The 23,044-nt window shown below is 41.5% G+C and overlaps 1 pseudogene; it reads right to left on the bottom strand.

Moving 5' to 3' along the window:
- Positions 1-17,665: 17,665 nt before the first annotated feature.
- Positions 17,666-22,251, bottom strand: LOC143119641 (uncharacterized; annotated as a pseudogene).
- Between the last annotated feature and the right edge of the window lie 793 nt (positions 22,252-23,044).

Below are 23,044 nucleotides of genomic sequence, written 5' to 3'. Positions count from 1 at the left end.
GATGCTGCTATTGCTTTATTTGTTTAGCTTTTTGAACCAGTCAGTGTCAGAAAGCTCTCACCGAAGAAAATGTGTGCAATTTGGGTACTCATGATTGATAGACCACATTTCCGTCTATTGTACCTACCCTTTCCGTAAAAAACGTACCTTTGTTTAAAAACTTGTAAATTTGTTCACTCATTGTCAATTTGTTTAAAAACTTGTAAATGTGTTCACTCATTGTAAATTTGTTTAAAACTTGTAAATTTGTTTAAAAAAATGTCAATTTGCTTAAAACATTGTACATTTTTAAAAAAGCTTGTAAATCTGTTTAAAAACTTTTTTTTTAAAAACTTGTTTTTAATCTTGTAAATAATTCATTTACCATTGTTATTTTTTTTGCCCTTCCAGGCCACCGTACTCATGCCAGAAAACAGAGAAAAGAGAGCGAGGAGAAGAGGAGGAAGAGGAGGAGGAGGAGGAGAAGGAGGAGGACAGTCTATTACATGCCACTGAGAGTGGAGTTATGCAGCCGCGGGCTGTAAGGGCTATAAGAAGAGGGGAACGCGCATCTCCACGCTTGATTCCGTGACTCGTAGAGTGTGAGTGATGATGCACTTATAAACACACAGACTCACACACACACAGAGACACACACACACACACACACACACACACACACACACACACACGTTTACAAAAAAGGTCCACACTGCAAGTTTTTTATCAGCGTTTTTGCAGAGGAGTCAGGCAACTAAGGAAATAAAAGTGGAAAAAAGGAATCTTGAACTGGGTACGACATTACTGTGTAACAACCTCACAATACACACACATGACATCAGAACAATAGAAGAGTCAATGTGCTTTAGAAGAAGAATGTCTGGGTAATTTACCATAAAAACAGCACTGTTTTAACCCTCAAGTTCCTTCTGATGGTTTATCTGTTCAGACAGAATGGATTGTTACTGTGCACAAATGCATGTGTGCATGTTTGTGTGTGAATGTGTGGTATGTGTGTGTCTGTGTGTGTGTGTGTGTGTATGTCCGTGTTTGTGTATGTGTGTGTGTGTGTGTGTGTCAGTATGCCCCGACGAGAGCCACACCCCACTAAAAAACCTCCCACCGCCTGACCGGCTCAGTTGAGAGTTGCCCATCTAATGGCACTTTATGGAGATGAGCCTGGGCATCTTATGAAAAGCTCGTTTTGTGTATTTGTCGGAAACCAAATTAACAGTGCATCTCTCTGGGGTGTGCAGGCATTCAATAACTACTGTCACACTCCATTACATTCACAGAACTGCTAATGTGAGTTTCTCTATGGAAATGTTTCGGCCTGTGTGCATAAGGTAATGTGTGTATGAGTGTATTTGTGTGTGTGTGTGTGTGTTTGTGTGTGTGTGTGTGTGTGTGTGTGTGTGTGACTGTGTATGTGTGTGCGTGTATGTGCATGCATGTGTGTGTGTGATTGTGCATGTGATACGTGTATCGGCATGCTTTGGGCAGCTATATTGCAACGGCTATCACAATTTTGTCTGTGTGGGTGTAGCCCATACTTGACACTCCTCAGTGTGAGTGTGTGTGTGTGTGTGTGTGTGTGTGTGTGTGTGTGTGTTTATAATGCTGTTTATCTCTCTTGTGCTTCTTTCTCAGGTTTCTTTTTGTTGCTTATCACTTTTCCCTTCACTTCATTCTGTTTCCTGACCCTACACACACACACACACACACACACACACACACACACACACACACACACACACACACACTCCCATAGCGTATCTCTCTCTGTGCAGCTGAGCTTAAGAGAGACAGAGACAGAGAGAGAGAGAGAGTATTCTACTTAAGGAGAGAAGAAGACAAAGCACTAAACATAGCCAAAACTCACTCCTACAAATACACAAAACCACTCCCTCGCACACAAATATATAGTTGCAGGGATTTGTACACACACTCAGATAAACGACAAGCACACACATTTCTGTCTCTCTCTCTGTCTCTCTCTCTCTCTCTCTCTCTGTGTGACAGTGGTGTTGTGACCATCTGATTTTATCTGGAATAAGTAGGATTTATTATCTTTATAGATGCCCAAGGCTAAAGCTGGTGTTCTAAAAATGAAGAAGCTACCATTTGGAAGACTGCTCATGTCTGATTTTTCAAAAGGAGACCATCATAAATTGAAGGCAAATGTTGGAAGCAAACCTAATTTGTGTAATTTTCTTATTCATGTCTAATGAAAACATATTGTTGTCATTAATTTCTCCTTGTCCATCAATATAATAATAGTAGGCTAGAAACATCTGGAAACATCCAATGGGGAGGGGTTTTAGAGAAGGAGTAAGGCACTGTGCCACCAATCCAAGGGTAGACTTTTCAACCAGTCAGAGAAGCCCATGTAGACCAAGGTGTGCAAGCAACCCCAGGGATTATTCACCATGGCAACTAATAGCTCCTGTTACACAATTCAGGATACGGCCGGGACATGCAGGGACCCCAAATTTGGTAGTATACAGCCGTATCTGGGATTGTGTAACAGACCAGTATACTCCCAGATATCTATATGTATCTCCGTGTATCTCTGGTATGCAAGGGAGAATACTGTGGAATTCAAGTCCCGGATAATTTTTTTTTCTTACTGTGACACACACAAACACACACTCAAACACACACACACACACACACACACACACACACACACACACACACACACACACACACACACAGAGACTTCTTGCTGCCAATCTTACCCATCTCATCACAGAGACACATATCTGTGTTACACACACAGGACACACACAGAAGTGTCTGTCCACCCACATATTGTGAGGTGGTGTGTCTGCTATCAGTGACTCACAAACTCCTAGCAGCTTTGCTCGTCTTTACCCAAACATCACCCCATCAGACGCGAACTGTTCTTGGATCTGCCCCTGAGACGTACTGTTGCTTACTCTGGAGTGCAGACTCCATTGGAGTGCAGACACACACACACACACACTCTCTCTCTCTCCCTTTCTATATCTCTTTTCTCCCCCTCTCTGTCTCTCTCGGGCGTCTGTGCTCTGATGAAATATGTGGCAGTAAAAATATCTTTTTGGAGTGTGTGTTATTTAGGAAGAGGTGGTGTTCAGGCGCTAAGGAGCAATGCACTCGAAGAAATTCTAAATTACGACACCTTGTCACGGCAGAAGTGAAGAGTCAATACGTTGTGACATGGATCATTTACGAAGAAAATGAGAAACGGACAATATGAGGGCCCCAGGCTCAAACATTTTCTTCTCTGCGCTCACTCGTTCATCCATCCGTTTCCCCTCCCTCTGTTCCTGTCTTCCTCCATCTGCCTTTTCTTTCTTTCTTTCTTTTTGTCTTTCTTTCTTTTTTTCTTTCTTTCTTTGTTCTGTAGCATATTTCACACTGGAACTCACAGCGTGATAAATGCTACCATGTACTGTAGTTTATTTCTTCTCCATAACTTGCTTTTCACTGTCATGTAAACACAATCAAATCACAGAGCACCCACAGACCCAGTAAAAGATGATGCAGTGAAATATATTCCCAGACTCTGTGTTCGTCTCGAAACCCCCTTCAGCATGCCGTCAGGCTTCTAATGTATGGGCTTGTTGATGTATGGGCCACCTAAGCCAATGTGGTGGACATATATTAACCCAGTCCAAAAAAACAAAAACGTAATCATGACAGGTGCAGCATGAGGCTGAGAGGAAATGGCATACGCGTTTTACAGATGGGTGGAGTCAAGTGAATTACTGCACTGTGACATGCAGATGCTCCAGCGCACGTTCATCACCCCCCTCCACACACACACACACACACACACACACCTACACCCTCCGAGACATTAACTCAGCGCCTCATCTATGCTGTAACAGATGAGCATAAGGGCACCTTTTCTCTGTCCCAGGCGTAGAATTTACTGCAGGAAGAGGATGAGAGTCAGGCAATCTCACTCTCTCTTATCTCTTTGCTGAGTCGATGATAGAGAAATAAAATAATGCTCTGCCTCTCTATAGGAATAATCCAGTTAAGAGGCATATTCAGAGGTATGTGGCCTGTTTCCATGGTGAGGAGGAGGAGGAGGAAGTAGCTATTAGGGTGTCTGAGTGGATCGGCAGGTGTCTGGGAACATGGAGCACACCAGACTCCCGAGTGCCAGAAATTTCCGCTCCGCTCCCCATCCCTTTCCCTGCATCTCCGGAGCAGCCAGTCAAGCATTCACAAGCACTGGGCTACACCAGGAGCTGTGGTCCTGCAGACCTGTAAAAAGCAGTACGATATGGACTCAGATGTAAAGTGTCAAATATGTCCCTGGGGTGAGAGGGGACCCAGTGATCGTGGGCGTGCCAGCTGGAGGGGTTGTTATTAATGGACCTGTTTTAATTAATCTTTCCCAGAATGAATGGTGAATGGTAAATTTACACTGAATTGTTGATGACCTTGTGAGATTATAGCAGTTTCATCTTTTTGTGTGTGTGTCTGTGTGTGTGTGTGTGTGTGTGTGTGTGAGAGAGAGAGAGAAAGAGAGAAAGAGAGAGAGAGAGGTTTTCGTTTTCAAAGGACTCCTTAGTCACAAGCAACACACCACCTTTGCCATTCCCCATGCATGTTAGTCACAGACAGCATACATAATGCATTTGATATTTCCAAGGACAATATTGAAGCCTAAACAATGTAGAATGCCGACTTTGCCTACATTGATAATTATTATAGCACATTTGATGGCACAGTTCAAAACCCACAGTTTGTAGACTGTTTGGATGAAAGAGAGAACAGAAACGCCTGAGTGTTGGGATCTGTGACTCTAAGACATTCAACAGGGGGAGCTAGTGAGCCAGAAATGAAGTTGTGCTGGGTACTGACCAGAGAGTCGACAGTAGAATTTCCATAGCTCTGTGTGTTTAGGGCGTCGTCCAATAAGTAAACAAACACCTCATTATACCACTGTTGTTTTAGTGCACCCTGAACAAAAACATCACTGTTGAAGTAAATCATTTGGTTAGATATACACAGGTCTTCAAACCTAATTACCTGCTTTTAAGAGCAAGTGCTGTGACAGTGCATACATACATTTGAGAGACACACAGGAGTCCGCTTCTCTGTAATGGTAAACCAGAGACCCTCACAATGTGAAAGCAGTTTTTTTGTTGTTGATGTTGTTGTTGTTTTTTCAGCTTCGTTCTTTGTGACAGAAAGGGAAATAAACACAGGGAAATGACCGATGTGTAGCTAACCTCTGTTATGGCCGCCATATGAGTGTTGTTGAGGGCAGGGGCCGGGGGACTGCAGGGGTTGGGTGTGTATGTCTGTGTGTGTGTGGGGGCGGGGGGTGGAGGTGGGAGTGGCAGGGCTCAGCGGCAGCCCTGGGTGAGGAGAGATCTCGCTCTGGAGCCAGCAGAGCCAGAGAGAGGAAGAGAGGGGAAGGGGAGGCAAGTCGAGGTGTGGGACAGCATGCTCAAGTAGCAGCTGCGTTTTAGTGGCACTGAGGCAAGACCAAAACAGAACCGGACAGAACAGACCAGCTCCTGTGTTTCGACCCAGGCGGCCGCTCTGCCAGGCAACCCACAAACAATGATGCACCGGTTCTTAGAGGTTCCGCATTCCGTTTGGGATGACGGAGGTGAAATGATCCCAAGGCCATTACTGTCAGACAGGAGTTACTGCTAGTTTCATTTCAAGCCCAGATTAATCAAATCAGACACAATGTGTCTGTCCTCTGAAGTCTGTGGTCAGTTTAATTACCCAATTAGAGAGAATAAAAGGTGTACATTTATAGAGTGTTGACTAATGGCCAAGGACAGGGGTCGTATTATTTTTATAGGGACTGTTGATACTAGCCTCCGCCATCCTCTACCAGAGGCTTCATAAACCCCTCTGCACTGGTGATGAGGGCCGCCTGTGAAACGGCAGTCAGTTGCTCAGGAGACGTGTTACAATGAGCCACATTTCATGATTTTACTAGCAGCAAGCTCTCATATGACACACACACACACACACACACACATACAAACAAACAGACACACAGACATACAAACACACACATACACACACACACACACACACACACACACACACACACACAGACACACACACACACACACACACACACACACACACACACACCACACACACACACACACATACAAACACACACACACACACACACACACACACACACACACACACACACACACACACACATACAAACACACACACACACACACACACACACACACTCACATTTTATTGCTGTCTGTGCACTGTATGCCAGCGGTGGGTGGAAATTAGGGTGATGAATGAAGATAGGTAGGTGCGGGATAACTAACCAGGCTTTGACCACAGCTCAGCCACTGTCAGCACTGTGGACCAGAAAAAGTTATATGCAGAAAAAGAGCTTCATAGTATCAATATGTCAGACTTACAGCAAGCTGGATCATCATAATGTCTGGATACAACGAAGAGTTACACTGAGAAATGTACATTTACGTTTAAATGAATTTAGCAGATGCATTTATCCAAGGCGATTTACTGTATTGAGGAATAACAATCAAGATACATTGCAAAGGAGACATTTGGTAGCAGACATTTACAGTTTTTTTCAACTGCTTACACACTAAATCTTTGCTTGTCACACAATTTTCTAAACATGTCCTCCAAACATCATAACCTGACACCAAATCTGCAAAACCATACACTAATTCTCAGTGTTTGACTCAGTTTTCAATTGACTAAAACACATTTTGCAAAACACCACACACAATTTTCTACCTAACACACAAAAATCTAACAGGAAGTAACTTGATTTCGTTCTTCAAACACAACCCATCAAAATGCCACACTAAATCACCAGTGCTTCACTCTTTCTCTTCACATGTGCAAACACTCTTAGAGGATTTCCGGTTGAAATATTCAGAACCAATGCAGATACTTTGAAAATAGAGAAAATACAGTAATCGGACGTTAGCTTACAGTAATGTTCTACAAAAAGTTGACTTTATGTCAAATTTGTCTTTTTACTCTATTTTTGTTTGTCCCCATGTTGCAGTACCATTAGCTCAATACATTTTTCTGTGCCTCCAGAATATGGTATAAAATTCTCGCCAAAAGTTTTCTGTACCTGTACCAAAGTTTTGTGCTTGTAAGAATATTTTGTGCTCGTAAAAAATATTTATGTACATGTAAAAATAATTTGTATCTGTAAAAATATTTTGTGCATGCAAAAATGGTTTGTACATCTTCAAATCCGTTTTGTCACTGTGTAGAAAAAATGTTTGTGAATTTGCGAACGATTTTTGCACGCACGGATTTTCCATTTGCAAGTGCGCATCTGTTTTCTACAGACATGAAACAGATCTACGGGTACGAAACGAATTTACAAGTACAAAACTTTTTTACAAATTTTCCCAAAACAGCCAATCACAGTACTGCTTACTGAACGGACAGTCAGCCAATCAGCTCGTTTCTTTAATTGTGAAACGCTGGACATACCGCTCTGGGTACATCCATGTAAACACTACAGTCAGAAGAGGTGAAACAAGTATTGGCTGGGCTAAGCTAACGTCAAAGATACTGCTTTTATCAACTGTCTCTGCTAACGTTACGTGAAAGCACCGCACATATAACATGGGAAATACAAAGGGAGGAATGACTAGTCGGAAAACACTTAACACAATAACTATACAGAACAATTATCATTAATAATAATACTAACCCTGTGGGAACAATAACTCTTAATGAGACACGCTTCATTTTCGTCCATAATGGTAAACTACCCAATTTCGTGTAAAAGTACAATGGTTAGGGCGTGTGAAATCCGTCTTTTAAGTCCAGAATGAATGGGTCTTTAGTCATAGTCAGCCTAAAGCCACCCTGAACTTTTGTGGTCATGTAGCAGTAACTGTTATGTTTTAGCTAGCTTAGGTAACAAGCTAACTTAGCTAACAAGCAAACAGCTCAACTTAACTCTATTCCTTCCCTACTATGAATCTAATATCATTAACTAGAACTAATAAACAGTAGGCCTATAGTTTAAAACGCGAGCACTGGATAGGTAATTAGTAGGTAACATTAGGTAATGGCAGCTAACTGAGCTAGTATTGGCTGGGCTAAGCTAACGTCAAAGATACTGCTTTTATCAACCGTCTCTGCTAACATTACGTGAAAGCACCGCACATATAACGTGGGAAATACAAAGGGATGAATGACTAGTCGGAAAACACTATAACACAATAACTATACAGAACAATTATATCATTAATAATAATACTAATGATCCGAATTGTATTAGTTCTAGTTAATGATATTAGATTCATAGTAGGGCAGGAATAGAGTTAAGTTGAGCTGTTTGCTTGTTAGCTTAGATAGCTCTTCTTTTTTAAGTGTTTCACCTCTTCTGACTGTAGTGTTTACATGGATGTACCCAGAGCGGTATGTCCAGCGTTTCACAATTAAAGAAGCGAGCTGATTGGCTGACTGTCCGTTCAGTAAGCAGTACTGTGATTGGCTGTTTTGGGAAAATTTGTAAAAAAGTTTTGTACTTGTAAATTCGTTTCGTACCCGTAGATCTGTTTCATGTCTGTAGAAAACAGATGCACACTTGCAAAAGGAAAATCCGTGCGTGCAAATATCGTTCGCAAATTCACAAAAAAAAAATTCTACACAGTGAGAAAACGGATTTGAAGATGTACAAACCATTTTTACATGCACAAAATATTTTTACAGATACAAATTATTTTTACATGTACACAAATCATTTTTACGAGCACAAAATATTCTTACAAGCACAAAACTTTGGTACAGGTACAGAAAACTTTTGGCGAGAATTTTATACCATACCAGAAATGCCTTAGGAACACTTACTGTAGAATTGTTTGTTTCTGCAGTTGAAAGGGTCTATAGGCCTATGAATACGTACTGTACACGACCCCCCTCCCCCCCCCCCCCCCCCCCCACACACACACACACACACACTTGTCTTTAGAAAAAAAACAAAATCAGTGTTTTCAAAACTCCATGTACATCTGGTGGTCACAGTATTCTTCTTTGCTTTTTTTCTTGTTTGCTGTAAAATACTGTATTCACAACAGCAAATTATTTGGGAAAAATCACTATTTTTGGTTTCAATATTGCTTGCATTTTTACTGTGTATTTCAACTTCTCTTTGTTGATACCGTAACTTTCACTCTTGTATGGAAATACATATAGAAAGCCTAAGACAGAAGAGCTTTAGGTTTTGAGCAACAGTGTGTACATGATGTATCCAAAATGTCATATTATGACAAAAGTGTTTGTAATGTGAGGCGAATGTTTGCTTTAAACATGTGTTTTTGACATTTTGAATGTTGTGTGTCATTTTGCTGGAGATTTGGGGCATTTTGCATTTTGTGTGAGCAGTTGTGGGTTTTGTGTGTGGAGTTTTGAAAAATAGACACAGAGTTTTGAAAACGTGTGTAAACAATTGTAAAAAACTGTAAGTACTAGTCAACGTGTGGTATCATACTAATATATCATAATGGTATATTAATATATCATACAGTTTGACATAAAATAAATTATGTATTGTTGTGGATTGCTATAGTTTTACTAAGTTCTACTACAGTAGCATTGTTAAAGGTCATGACCATACATGGTATGGCCATGAAATTAACATCCTGTGAGTTATTCTCACTTTTTTATTTTTATGACATCTTATGGAGAAACACAAATCTTGCTTATTAAACACATTATTCATTGCTTATGAATGTGTTATAAACCCTTTATGTAGGTACCCTTCGATTAAAATGTAAGCAACTCTGCTCTCAGTCAGGTAGTGAGTTTTTACAACTCCTGCACAGAGAAACTTATGCTTCTTTGACTTGCATGTAACTGACTAATCACAATTAGTTGGCTGATGTGTATAGGTACAAAATGGCATCTTTTATTCTTTCCTGAGCTACATCCGTGATTACAGCTTTTTGCCAGTGAGTTTTGTCAGTGTTTGGAGCCAATCAGCTTTAGTGATGGATGCTGGCAGCTTGTGGGGAATGAATAGAGCTGAGAGAGTCTGTGGAGAGGCACAAAACCTCAGCTAGGGTAACGTTAGCGCTTTCACACTGAACAGCGACCCGGCGCTGCGTGCACACAGCTAGATCCCACGCCGGGCCTGGGGAAGAGAGACGAAGCTAATACAGGGGGTCCCAGAGACGGAGCAGGGAGCGACGGAATGAAGGAAGGAAAGTGTACTCACACGATGGGGAGTTTCTCTTGCTGCTTTTTGTTGTCGTAGTTGTTGGGCACTGCAGCATGGGGGCCAGGGGCCGGCGGTGGAAAGCCCTGTTGGTCAAACCCGGCATGGAGAGCAGGAAGTAGATATGGTGCGTTTGGGAGGGGTGTGTGTGTGTGGGGTGGGGGGGACCTTGTTAGGCTGGCAAATAATGCAGTTCAGAGAGGAGGGCCCTTTGTGTATTTGTGTGTGTGAGTGTATGAGTGTGAGTGTGTGTCAGTGTGATGAGATGGGTAAGATTGGCAGCAAGAAGTCTCTGTGTGTGTGTGTGTGTGTGTGTGTGTGTGTGTGTGTGTATGTCTGTGTGTTGAGGGGTTAGGAAACAAGCTCTGGAGAGCTTTGGAGTCTGACAGAAGAAGCAGATGAATATTAGATCCACATGAAGGATGGCAAAAAGGGAAGTCTTTGATTCTGCCCCACAGACTCATGTGCCTGTGACTGCCTCAGTGTCAGGAGACATGTTTTCATTACATGAAAGAACTAATGTGCCTCTTAAGATCAGCAAGTCATATTTTTCATTGCACTTTCTCTCTCTGTCTCTCTCCATCCCTTAACCCTCATAGGAAGAAACCCAGGCTGTGGCTACCCTTGTGGGTTTAAGATTATTGAAGTGTCATAAAATGTCCAAACAGGATGTAATAAGAAGCTTTTCTGGGATGTGGCAGAAGAGCTGTGCTAAGGGCTGTGTTTGGTTTGACGTTAGTGTATTTGCATTTGTGTGTGTGTGCCCGCGCGTGTGTGTGCATGTGTCGTGCATTTGAGTCATTGTGTTTTTGTGTAGGCATGTGTGTCAGACTGGTCATGGTTTACAGTCATTAAAAATAAAATGACAAAAAAGCCATCAGAAACTCCACATATGAGTTAGACAACATAAGTTGTACATATACTTGTTTCACACCTCCAGCTATGCTGTCACAGCTTTCATTTCCAATGATTTGTAATACCAGAATAACTAGGAGATAATAGGCTACACAAAGAGGTCATATTATGCTGTGTTCAAATGGAACTTGGGGGAGATGTAGCCTGGAATGGACGCACCCTAGCGCCAGCAAATGTAATTTGGGTAGTCTAGCAACTCTCCGTTGGTTTGCGAGCTGAAAAAATTAAACTCTGATAAGGCCAATCACATAATGTAGAGTCAGTAGGCGGGCTTAACGATAATGATTGATTATCGTTGAGTTGCAACGGTTCGGTGTGAATTCCCTGCTACTTGAAAACAAAGAAGATGGATGTTGCTGTTGGTGGACAGTGTCACACGAGTTAAGCTTTTTTTAAGTTGACAAAAGTTTGAACTAGCCAACTAGCTCTGCTGATGGGAATATGCATGGGACTCATGAGTTGTAGCGTTATCCTATTGCGTGCAGAGGGAATTTTAAAGACATCCGATTACCCCGCCCCTCGGACTGAGCACTGTGAATGGTGAGTGCCCAGACCCTACATCTTGATGTGCGTCTGGCTTGTCAGGCTAGGAGACCTGTACAAGAAAAACATTAATTTGAAACATCACAAACATACATCTCCTTTCAGTACATTAAAAAGAGCTTCTCTTGATGGCATGCAAGCCAGTTATTTGTCACTGTATAAGATAAATTCAAGTCACATAGGTCAATAGTTTTTAATGGAGGATATAATGTCTGTTTTGACACTAATGTTAGGTTGGTTGGTTGGTTGCAACCAACACCCAACCAACAACCAACCACTAATCCTAATTCTTCAAAATGTATCGTTGACTGGATATATTAATCTTGATCAAATTTATATCTGGTAACACTTGAGGGTACATGAATTATCATGAATTCATGCATGAATTAATTCATGATTTATGTATTACTTCCTGAAGTAAAACTGAACAGTATAGATTTTTCCTGTGGCACTCCTGCATAGCCTTCATGGCACACCGGTGTGCTGCAGCACACAGTTTGGGAAACACTGTTTTAACTGACAGCCAGTCATTTACCAGGGGAGGAGGGATCTTCTTGCAGAATAGCACATTTTTACAGTAAAGACTCTCTGGTAGCCTTCATGGCAGACAAATTACATATTATTTACACATGTCTATTTGATAGTTTAAGCATACCCTCCAAAGCATTTCTCAACCACAATGCTGCGGGGGAGAGTAGGCAAGACCATAAGTATGTGTTGTTATTATATTCAGTTTTTCCCTTATAAGAATTACAAAAGGCGAATCTTGATTGATATGATTAGTAATTATAACATTGGTGTGTGTGTGTGTGTGTGTGTGTGTGTGTGTGTGTGTGTGTGTGAAACCCATATAATAAATGTGTGTGTGTGTGTGTGTGTGTGTGTGTGTGTGTGTGTGTTTGTCTGTTTGTGTGCAAGGTGGCATGTTACAGCAATTTTGCACTTAGAGTAGTGAAGTGACGAGACTGTGATTGTTGAGTGAGCTTTATTCAAATTGGGCACCTGTTTTAAGAGCTCTGCAGACCGTGGAGAGCAGCTCATAGTGAGCACAATCACTCCACACACTACTCCATGAGCAGCATGAACACAATCCACATGCATCATGCCCATCAGTCTTCATCAAGTATCCATGGATGCAAAGTAAAATGGTTCAGATCATGTAAGTGAAGGCAAGGAGAGTCATCAATATGCTACTGACCAATATCTAACACTTGACTGTCGTACGATACACACATGGTTTGTCTACTTACAGTAGATTGTGCACTTCTCACCGTTGACAAATACTGAAATCATACAAACATATCCCACAACAGGACATACCAAATCACTCTGCTATACTGTAGGTCATTGTATCCACTTAAAACCTGAAAGCACACAGCTTTCAGATCAGAACTGAATCAGAATCTTCCTTTTATATTGAGGAAAAGAAGGATCAGCCACTGTCCCCATTATTCTGGTGGTCAGCACTCACAGCAGGTTTGAGCATCACTGAAGGCTTATAGTAGAATGTTAAGAGAGCAGTGGAACTCAGAGGATGCTGTTAAGACCAAACCAGAGGATGATACACTCTGTAGCAGATGCATCTCAGAGAGTGCAAGGTACACAGACACATAATGATGATAATAATTAATTAATTAATTAATTAATTAAGCGAAGCTTCTCCTATTCACACATCAATGTGCACTTGGCATTACACCTGCTTTTACATTTTCACTGCAGTTTTTATGTATATTCACAGAAGTTGATTTTTGTTAAATACAATAAATACTAATAATCATGCCAAAAAAGAAATACTAATAATCATGATATCAACATTTTCTCTAGTTGTATGTATGTTAACATATTGTGTGAATTTTAAATAAACATCATATGCCATTAAAAGGGTTTAAAATCTATATATTACATCGTTATAGTTCATTGACCTTTCTTTCATTATTACAGGTCACACCATATTACCAAACACCAAATAGCTATCATTTAGGAGTCTGCACATGTAGGAGTTTGGTGGTCTCCAGTATTTCTCAGTTTGATGTCTTAGGATGGGATTTGTGTGATGACCTGTGAACTCCTGCCTTAGGGGGATGGATAGCCAGTCACTGAAGCCGGACGGAAGCAGTTTTCTGGAAAAGCCAGGACACAGTTGAGTGCACCTGATAGAGAGCACAATCCAAAAGCACGGAGAGTCCAAGACATTACAGACCCATTTCTACATGCTTCCCACCCTTGCATCCTGGTCTCTAGTCAGGGAACTGTACTTGATGGTGCTTGCATGCAGCAGCACCAGACACATGTAGATTGACACCAAATTAATTCTGCCAACACAGAGAAAGAAGGAATAACTGTTGGCTGAGGTCAACACATGCTTAACCTGACTGGTTGACTGCAGCTTGCTCTGGACGGTGACTCCCAAGACTTCAATTGTGTTAGACTTCCAGGATGCTCTGGTAACTGAAGAGATTTAGAAGTTGACTTTATTTAATGGGTTTTAATTTGTGCACTTACTCAGATATCAAGACATAATTGCTATAAAGCTGCCAACAAGTGAATTATTTACATTATTACAGAAGTTTAAATCAAAATAGCTGAAAATTACATGTTACAAAGAATAGTTAAGTAAAGCTGCAACCATATATCTGGCAGTTAATATCTGAGTCATCAGTATTCCAAATAAATCTGATAAATAGGACAAATAGACATAATATGATAAGATTGCACATTTGATATTTTTCAATAACACAATACAGGTTTTCAGTGTGTTATACTGCTCTATTCAGGTACCACTCTAATTCACAACCTAGTTCAGAACAAAGTTCTGAGTCAGGGACACATGCCGAGTTTTGCATTTGAGGGTACCTCACATCCTCGCCCTGATTTAGTGGTTTAGTAATGGAGAGACTATTCTACTGTGCTTAGAAAAAATGAAGACATGATGAAATACATGAAAGAAATATGACAATAAAAGAACTATTGACTTGGCCTTAAATGAAAACATTATCTATTGTTTTGACACCATCTGATCGACTTTCTGTTCAAAAATATACTGTTATTCTCAGCCCTGAATAACAATCCATCAAATTCATGTTTTGTAGGCTGCTGTGGTTTTTATCCCCATGCTTCTCAACAGGTTACTGTTCACAATGCTGGGCAGCTTAAAGCCGCTGTGGGTGAAGAAACAGCTGCTTTTGCATTGTGTGCTCTGGAAGAACACACACTGAAAGCTCAATTACACGTGCGTCCGCAGGGCCTGCTGTTAGCATGCTACGCTAGCTAGCTAGCTTCCTCGTCAGAGCTGGTCTGCTCATGCAGAAAAGTGCTCTCTTCCAGGTCCTGAGGGAGGGACTGGAGCAGGGGCAGGAGCTGAGCCTGAGTCAGGTTAACACAGAAGAGAGGTTTGGCAGATGAGTCCACCTCCTCTGCGTCAAAGACCCCCTGATACTGAAAGGGCTTATGGGACTAGCCTGGAGGCCAAACTCCCCATGATGGCAGCTTGGTATGCGGATGGTCTGCTGCAGGTGGTGGTCTTCTGATGAGCAGAGAAAGGGTGTGGGGAGTGCACCAGCTGGTTGCTAGCGCTCTCAGTACTCGAGTCGAGAGCGCTACAGGCCTCCGCCTGAACCGTGGAGGGAGGGAAGAACAGATGCAGAGAACAATATGGGGATAAAGAGGGACAGTCAGGCGGAGAATGATGAAAAGAGAGGAAGAGACAGTAAATAGCAGAGAAAAGAAGAACAGGGACATGTGACAGAAAGGGAGAGAAACAAGGGAAAAGAAACAAGAGAAGGTCCAGGAAGGGACATGTAAAAAAGGAGACATTGGCAAAAAACACACATACAATAAGTATGCTTATACACACAGATAGACAGACACACACACATACACACACACACACACACACACACACACACACACACACACACACACACACACACACACACACACACACACACACACACAATCTCATTGTTGAGACAGAGCTCAAGCTCCAAACTATTAAGATATTAAGATAAGGGTCTATCCCTACACACCCACTTGCATTGGTTGAACATATACAGATAATTTCTTTTATGCTTGCGCTCAGCTTTACGTCAGCCTCCCGTGTTCATCCTGGAGCCAGATGAGAGCCACCTCTGTAAGATGGCTTTCACTTGAAGCCCTGACCCACAGTAACCTGCCGTGCATTCATTTTGCTTCTCTCACAGTTTCACGCCCGTTCAGCGGTCAGCGCGTATGCAGAAGCAGGGGGAAATAAGAGCAGAAAGACAGAGTCACACAGTCAGTCTGTCATCATCGGTTCCCTGTGACCCGTGAGTGACAGAACATGATGGGAGTACAGCGGCAACAAGTGTTCCGCCAATAACGTCCGTCATTTCCACAAATAGATGTAATTTATAGTTTGCTGCTGTCGCTACTAGCTATTCTTTTTAGCTGGAAAAGATGTCATTATCCTTCGACTATACTGTGGGTTTTGTCCCTGCCACAGCGAGGTGGAAGACTGCGGTTGTAAGATGGGCATCATCAAGATGGGGGAGAGGCTGATTATTAGAGAACTCCAATGGAAATTTCTCCATTTTATAACCTCTGTGGAGGGGAAAAAGAGTGAAAATCTACTCTCTCCACTTTCCACTAACAAAAAATAAAGATTCTTGATCTTTATTATATATAAAAATAAATAAATAAAGATTCTTGATCGATTTCAAATGCAGCAATACACTTTGACTGCATCAGGTTTTGTCCAAAGCACACAACCGGAAAAAGGTGAATGTGTTCTATGTATCCTATCCAGTTCTCAGCCCCTTTGAGAGGTAAATAAGTGTCATGCTATCATGTTTTGAGAGGTAAATAAGTATCATGCTATTATGTTTTGACAGGTAAATAAGTGTCATGCTATCATGTTTTGAGAGGTTAATAAGTATCATGCTATTATGTTTTGAGAGCTAAATAAGTGTCATGCTATTATGTTTTGAGAGGTAAATAAGTGTCATGCTATCATGTTTTGTCTGGGTGTTTACCCAAACCATATTTAGAAACAGCTCAAAATTTCTGTTATTGCCAACACACATTTGGTATAATAAATGTTATACTATGTAACTTTGTAGTACTGTTCTGGACCATGACCCTTTTTGTCAGTTGTCAACACACTTGGTATTCCCCTTAGCATCATTTTCCAATGTGCTGTGCACAATGACACCAAAGGGGTACACGGTGCGCTGAAAATGAACAACAGTGTGTAAATACAATTATTGCATTGTGTTACTTTAACACAGGAAGCCCATTCTAATGCTTGCCGTGTTTGTAATCAGGGACTGATTTAAAAGGAAAAGAAGTGGATACAAGGGTATTAATGCAGAATGAAAACACAGAGTGACTGTTGGCTCAGTGGATTTGAAACAGTCTGTTAAGCTTCCAAGGTTGAGGTGGGGACCACACTTAAATGGGTCCAGGGGATTAATAAGCGTTACTATATAAAGAGGATGGAGACGCATTAATCTAAGATAGAAATCCAAGTGTCAAGGTGACAAATGTCTATTTCACACGCGTGGCTGGGGTAAGTAATTACATACAAATGAACTTGTCAGTGGCGGGCGGGTGGCTTTGCGGCAAGAGCTCTCGTTCCTGCTCCATTTGGTCTCCCCACAGAGCTACTACCACCTCACGCCTCCTCCCTGAAGGAAGGCAAACCAGTGAGATCAACCTGATCCAAACAGGCAGTTCCATGTACCTGGCACTAAGAATACATTACATCTGAACAAAAGAGAGAGAGAGAGAGAGAGAGAGAGAGAGAGAGCGAGAGAGCGAGAGACAGAAATAGCATGAGAGCAGGAGAAGGGAGAAGGAAATGAATTGGAGCATGGGATAGGATAGGGAATGAGCCCGTAGAGGAAATACAGAAATTAAACTGAATTATCGGTTTAATGTAGCCTGGGATCACAAAGGTTCTCATGGGCGTTCCCAGGCTAGGTTTAATGTGAAACTGGATTCAGTTAAAGGCGCAGTCTGTGATCCTAATCCATTACACTTTTGTAGTATTCACAGAAAAGTCTCTCACAGTCCTGTAACTGTCCATTTATTGTGTGTGGTCTTATTGTGTAGTTCTGGACTTTAATCCAGTGGTGATCCATATAGACCCTTTCATGGAATTTTCATTATCAGCATCATAGTTGGCCCCACAAGACTTCCTTTTTAACATTCCATATGTTATCTTAATGCAGAGGAAGTAGATTGGGGCCCAAATAGAATGTTCAAGCATTGTTTTTGTTTACCTTGTTGAAAGGGTACATACCTCCACTTCACAGAGTGTTAGACACTCTGCACGTCCAGGAATCACCACGGTAACATAGCGTCCCTCCATCCCATGACACTCAAAGGTCTCAGAGAACCCAGCAGGAATAGAGGAGATCACTGCACATCTGGAAATTAAAACAGGATTTGAATACTAATACTAATACAGGGTCCATGTGCATAGGTCTACAGTACACTATACCATTATTTTAGTAGTCTGTCACAGATTATGTAGAGTAACATACACACACATAGGCACACACACAACACATACACACACACACACACACACACTCATACATAAAGTATCTCTTCAGAGGACAATAACAAGGACAGTATTACATTTAGGGACATTGGTCGCAATGTAGTATCTGTGTCATATACTGTGCATTTGTCAAGAAATTGAGACCATTTTTACCTGGGGTTGTTGATACCATTCTGCTCCAAAGAATTTCCTATTCGTATTTCAGCCCCATTCAGTCTACTGGGAATGTAATCCACAGAGTTAGTGATTACCACAGAGAAGACTTTATGATTTTGGAGCAAATCCACTCTCCACCAAGGGTTGAGATGAGCTTCTGTGTGAGTACAGGAACCATGACCATATATGCCATCACGATTCCCATCGATGGCATTATTTGCAAATCCATCTCCATAAAGGTCTGACTGCGTTGCTCTCCCTTTTAACGCCACATTCTTACCTGCATGGAAACAATGAAAGAACACCAAATTAGCTACCAAACTAGATGTACCGCAGAGCGGTACAAAATATGACCGCCGCCCAGTCCAGCACATTTTTTCCACAAAAAGAAATCACACTGAAAGGCCTATATGATTCTAACTGTCTCACTAAATTGCATTATCCACACTCAATTCTCACTGGTATCTGCTAGACAACAAGTACCAAAACATGATTAGTTCATAGATTTCACACAACCCCACCTCCATCTTGCCTGTTCATAATTCTTGATTGTTTGTGTTATGTTTATGTTATGTGTGTGGGTGTGTGTGTGTGTGTGTGAGTGTGTGTGTGTGTGTGTGTGTTTGTGTGTGTGTGTGTGTGTGTGTGTGTATGTGCGTGCTTGTGTGTGTGCCTGCGTATGTGCCTGTGCATGCAAGCGTACATATGTCTACTGTGTGAGTATGTGTCATACGTATGATTACTGTGAATGTATGTGTGTGTGTGCGTGTGTATCTGTTTATGCACATGTGTGCACATGAAATGGGTTAACATGACCCCTGGAGGCAAACATACAGAAAAAATTGGTCATCCTAGGCCCTACGGTTCTCAAGATATTCACAGAAAACTGTGTCTGCCCTACCCTCCTTTCGGGGGGTCCAGTACAGCAGGGGGGCTACAGATCAAAACGAAAAATGATGGTTCCATGCTATCCATGTGGGGTTACATGCCCACCAAGTTTCGTGTACCCCGGTCTTTCAGTGTCCCGGGAATCCTTGTTGGTGTACGGTCACTAAATGTACACATAAATTATTTTATTGTAAGGCCCCCCATGAACGAAAGTTCACAAAACTTGGCATGCATTCGGAGGGTGTCATAATGATCCTACACTTTCAATTTCGTGCAGTTTTGACCATGTCAGCCAGAGATATTGTGATGAAAACACCTAATTTTTTGCTTTTTAATTTTTAACTAGGTGGCGCTACACATGAAATAAGTGGTAATGGGATGGGTTGGCATGGCCCCTTGAGATCAACATCCAAAAAAAAGGTGGACCTCCTATGCCCTACGGTTCTCGAGATATTCACAGAAAACTGTCTCCGGCCACCTACAGGCCAGTTGGTGTATAGTAACATAAATTGATTTATTGTGTGGCCCCCCATGAACGGAATTCCATGAAACTTGGCGTGCATTCAGAGGGTGTCATAATGATCCTACACTTCCAATTTCGTGCAGTTTTGACTATGTTAGGTCACAGATACCTGCAATTACAACACCTCATTTTTACTTTTTTGTGTTTAACTAGGTGGCGCTATACATGAAATGAGTGGTTATGGAATGGGTTGACATGGTCCCTTGAGATCAACATACAAAAAAAAATGGTCCTCCTAAACCTTACAGTTCTCGAGATATTCACAGAAAACTGTGTCTGCCCTACCCTCCTTTCGGGGGGTGCATTCCAGCGGGGGGGCTACAGATCAAAACGAAAAACAATTGTTCCATGCTATCCATATGGGGTTACATGCCCACCAAGTTTCGTCTACCCCGGTCTTTCAGTGTCTCGGGAATCATTGACGGAAATTTGGACATGCGAAAAAGAAAAAAAAAAAGAACAAAAATAAATAAAAGAAAAAAAAGAAAAAATCTAACTAAACCTATATGACCGCCGCTTCGCTGCGCGGCGGTCATAATTATACACCAACACACTAACGAATCAAGAAAAATCACCAAACAATGATTAAGACACAGCCATACTAATACAACAACTGTATCAAATCCCAACCCCATAGCACACTTCACAGACCCCAACCTGATATGTTTCCTATTTCAAATAAGAAGCAATGAGCATCAGCTACTGTATATCACTTTAAAAAATACAGTAGTTTGAGTATTTTGTCACATGCTTTATTTACAAGGACAACTCTTACCTGTTGGAGCTGGATATCCATACACCTCAACCTCACAAAGTGTCAAAACCTTGTTGTGTCCAGGCAGAAACATAGCGTCCCTGTACTCCATTATCCCATGTGAAGCTGAGGGATCTGCCAGCTGGGATGGGGGATATGACCCCTGCCCTGAAAGTAAAGAGTTATAGTGCTTTATGTTCATTCTGTGTGTCACATATTCAGCAACATTATATGAAACAGAACACTGATTGCTTGATTGACATGTTAATGTATTAATCTTTTTTTGTACAGTGCAATGGTACCAGGGGGAAGAAGTTGATATAGTTGAAGTTGATATTCAATATCTATAGCTTTTCAACTCTCTGTCACCTTCAATCATTTATGTACCAGAGCCATTTTGAAACTCACAGTGGATTGCTATTGCCATTGTCCAGCAGGGAGTTGCCGATACGAATCTGAGCTCCATTGAGTCTTTCAGAGCAGCAGTCTGCTCTATTGGTGATGACGACTGAAGTGATTATGTACGGGCTCAAAAGATCAACCCTCCACCAGGGATTTTTATGACTATCAGTGTGGGTGCAGGATCCATGATGAAAATATGGGTCACGATTTCCATCTATGGCATTGTAGGCCTCACTGAGGCATGACCATGTGTCTGATTGTGTGGCCCTTCCATACAATGCCAAATTTTTAGCTGTAAAGAGAAATATTTTTACATTAACATCACTCAAAAAGCAAGATTTCCAAAGAAGTATTGTATTGACTGTTTTAATGGTTAGATTCAGACAGCACCCAAGGTCATAGTTTAGCATCTCAGTTCAGACACTACAAAGGCCAATACAGTATCTTATGACAAAAAGGTGCAAATTTCATAAAATGTTTCGTCCAACAATTCCACCCATGAAAGAAGCTGCAGCTGACATATTTCACTGTCTCAAGACATTTCTGCGGCAATAACTTGTGATGTAAAGGTTCAAAGTTCATGAAGATTCATAGGTTTTCATTCATATTGTTTTTGGTCATTTTTATGGTAATACTTTGCTTTAGTCACAAAACATAATAAAACAATGATTTGTTTGTCATTATCAGTGTTGGGCAAGTTACTTTTAAAAAGTAATTAGTTACAGTTACTAGTTACTTCTTCCAAAAAGTAACTCAATTATTCATTCAGTTACCAACTTTGTAAAGTAAATAGTTACTTCAGAAAGTACATTTTTAAATGCTCAAATGTGACCCCACCTCCACCCCCCTTTAATGGAAATTAAACAACATGTGTATGTTCAATTATTTATGATAAATATGAATACTGTAATTAAATGGACACTTACAATATAATACATTATTGTACACAAATCTAAAAATGTCAATGTTGCTTAGGGACAAAGTTGCCTCCAGTCAAATGCCATGTAGCCTAGATATTATGTTTATAAAGTGGATCAATACTCCACATTTATTTGAGTAGCCTATTGGGCGTCTATATAGTTCAAAAACATTTTTCTACACGGTAGGGCTACCTCTCCTCTGACCGGTATTTTGGCAATTAGTGCCCTGAATGAGTTCGACTCATAATGTAGATAATGGCAGCATATCCTCCAGTACATACAGTGACTGACTTACAGTTTGTTTAGTTCGGTCCTAGACAAAACGTCTGGTGGGGGCTTAAAATCAAGCTTCAGTTGCTTAGGTTTTGTGGCACTGTCTCCTTCTCCTTCGGTGATCATGGCCTCTAATTTCGTGGAAGCATGCAACGTTGAAAGATGTTAGTGTAAGTTTAAAGGGACACCAGGCAACGTTTTCGTGTTAATTAATCATCTTCGTAAGTCGGTATATGGTTAAATGACTCATTACAGGGCGAATGAAGGCTCTCTCGCCCGCCCCTACTGCCTGTAGGAAGAATATCCCACTTGCAAGTTCGGTGTATCCTACCCGCCGACCGAGGCAGGCTAACGAAACGCTAGAGACTGTTGCAAACGTGTGTATAATGGCAGAGCAGACGAAGAAGCAGCGAAAACCCTTGACGGAAGACGCAAAGAAAAGGAAGAGCTTCAGACCGTGCGAGGGGGAGTTTCGTAGAGAAAAAGCATCAGGCTTGCCTGGTGTCCCTTTAAATTAGGCTAATGTTGCTTGACACCGACGTGGACAGGAACTTTTGCCCAGGGCATAATGTGCATTTCACGATTGCATTCATCCCTTTAATTTCTTGGAGGGAAAGGTAATGGCTATACAGTACTTCCATTTACAGAAGGTTACTTTTGGATGATTTGGGATCACTTACCTGTCTCTCGCTTGACTGACTCACTTGTGTTTCAAACTATGCGTGGTTTCAATCACTCGCCCAACTCTACCTGTGATTGGCTTACCATGATTTTGTATTTTTTTTTTGGGGGGGGGGGGGGGCTTTTTATGCCTTTTAATCAGATAGGACAGTGGAGAACGACAGGAAGTGAGTGGGAGAGAGAGTCGGGGTGGGATCTGGAAAGGACCACGGGGCGGGAATCGAACCTGGGTCGCCGG

This window comes from Alosa pseudoharengus, unplaced genomic scaffold (genome assembly GCF_046254945.1).
Source record: "Alosa pseudoharengus isolate Yale_2024_CS ecotype anadromous, Long Island Sound unplaced genomic scaffold, YU_APseudo_1.1 YU_APseudo_1.1_scf_12, whole genome shotgun sequence".
In the NCBI taxonomy this organism is placed as follows: domain Eukaryota; kingdom Metazoa; phylum Chordata; class Actinopteri; order Clupeiformes; family Clupeidae; genus Alosa; species Alosa pseudoharengus.
Note: the sequence above shows the minus strand (reverse complement) of the source record. Positions and strands in the feature narration are given on the sequence as shown.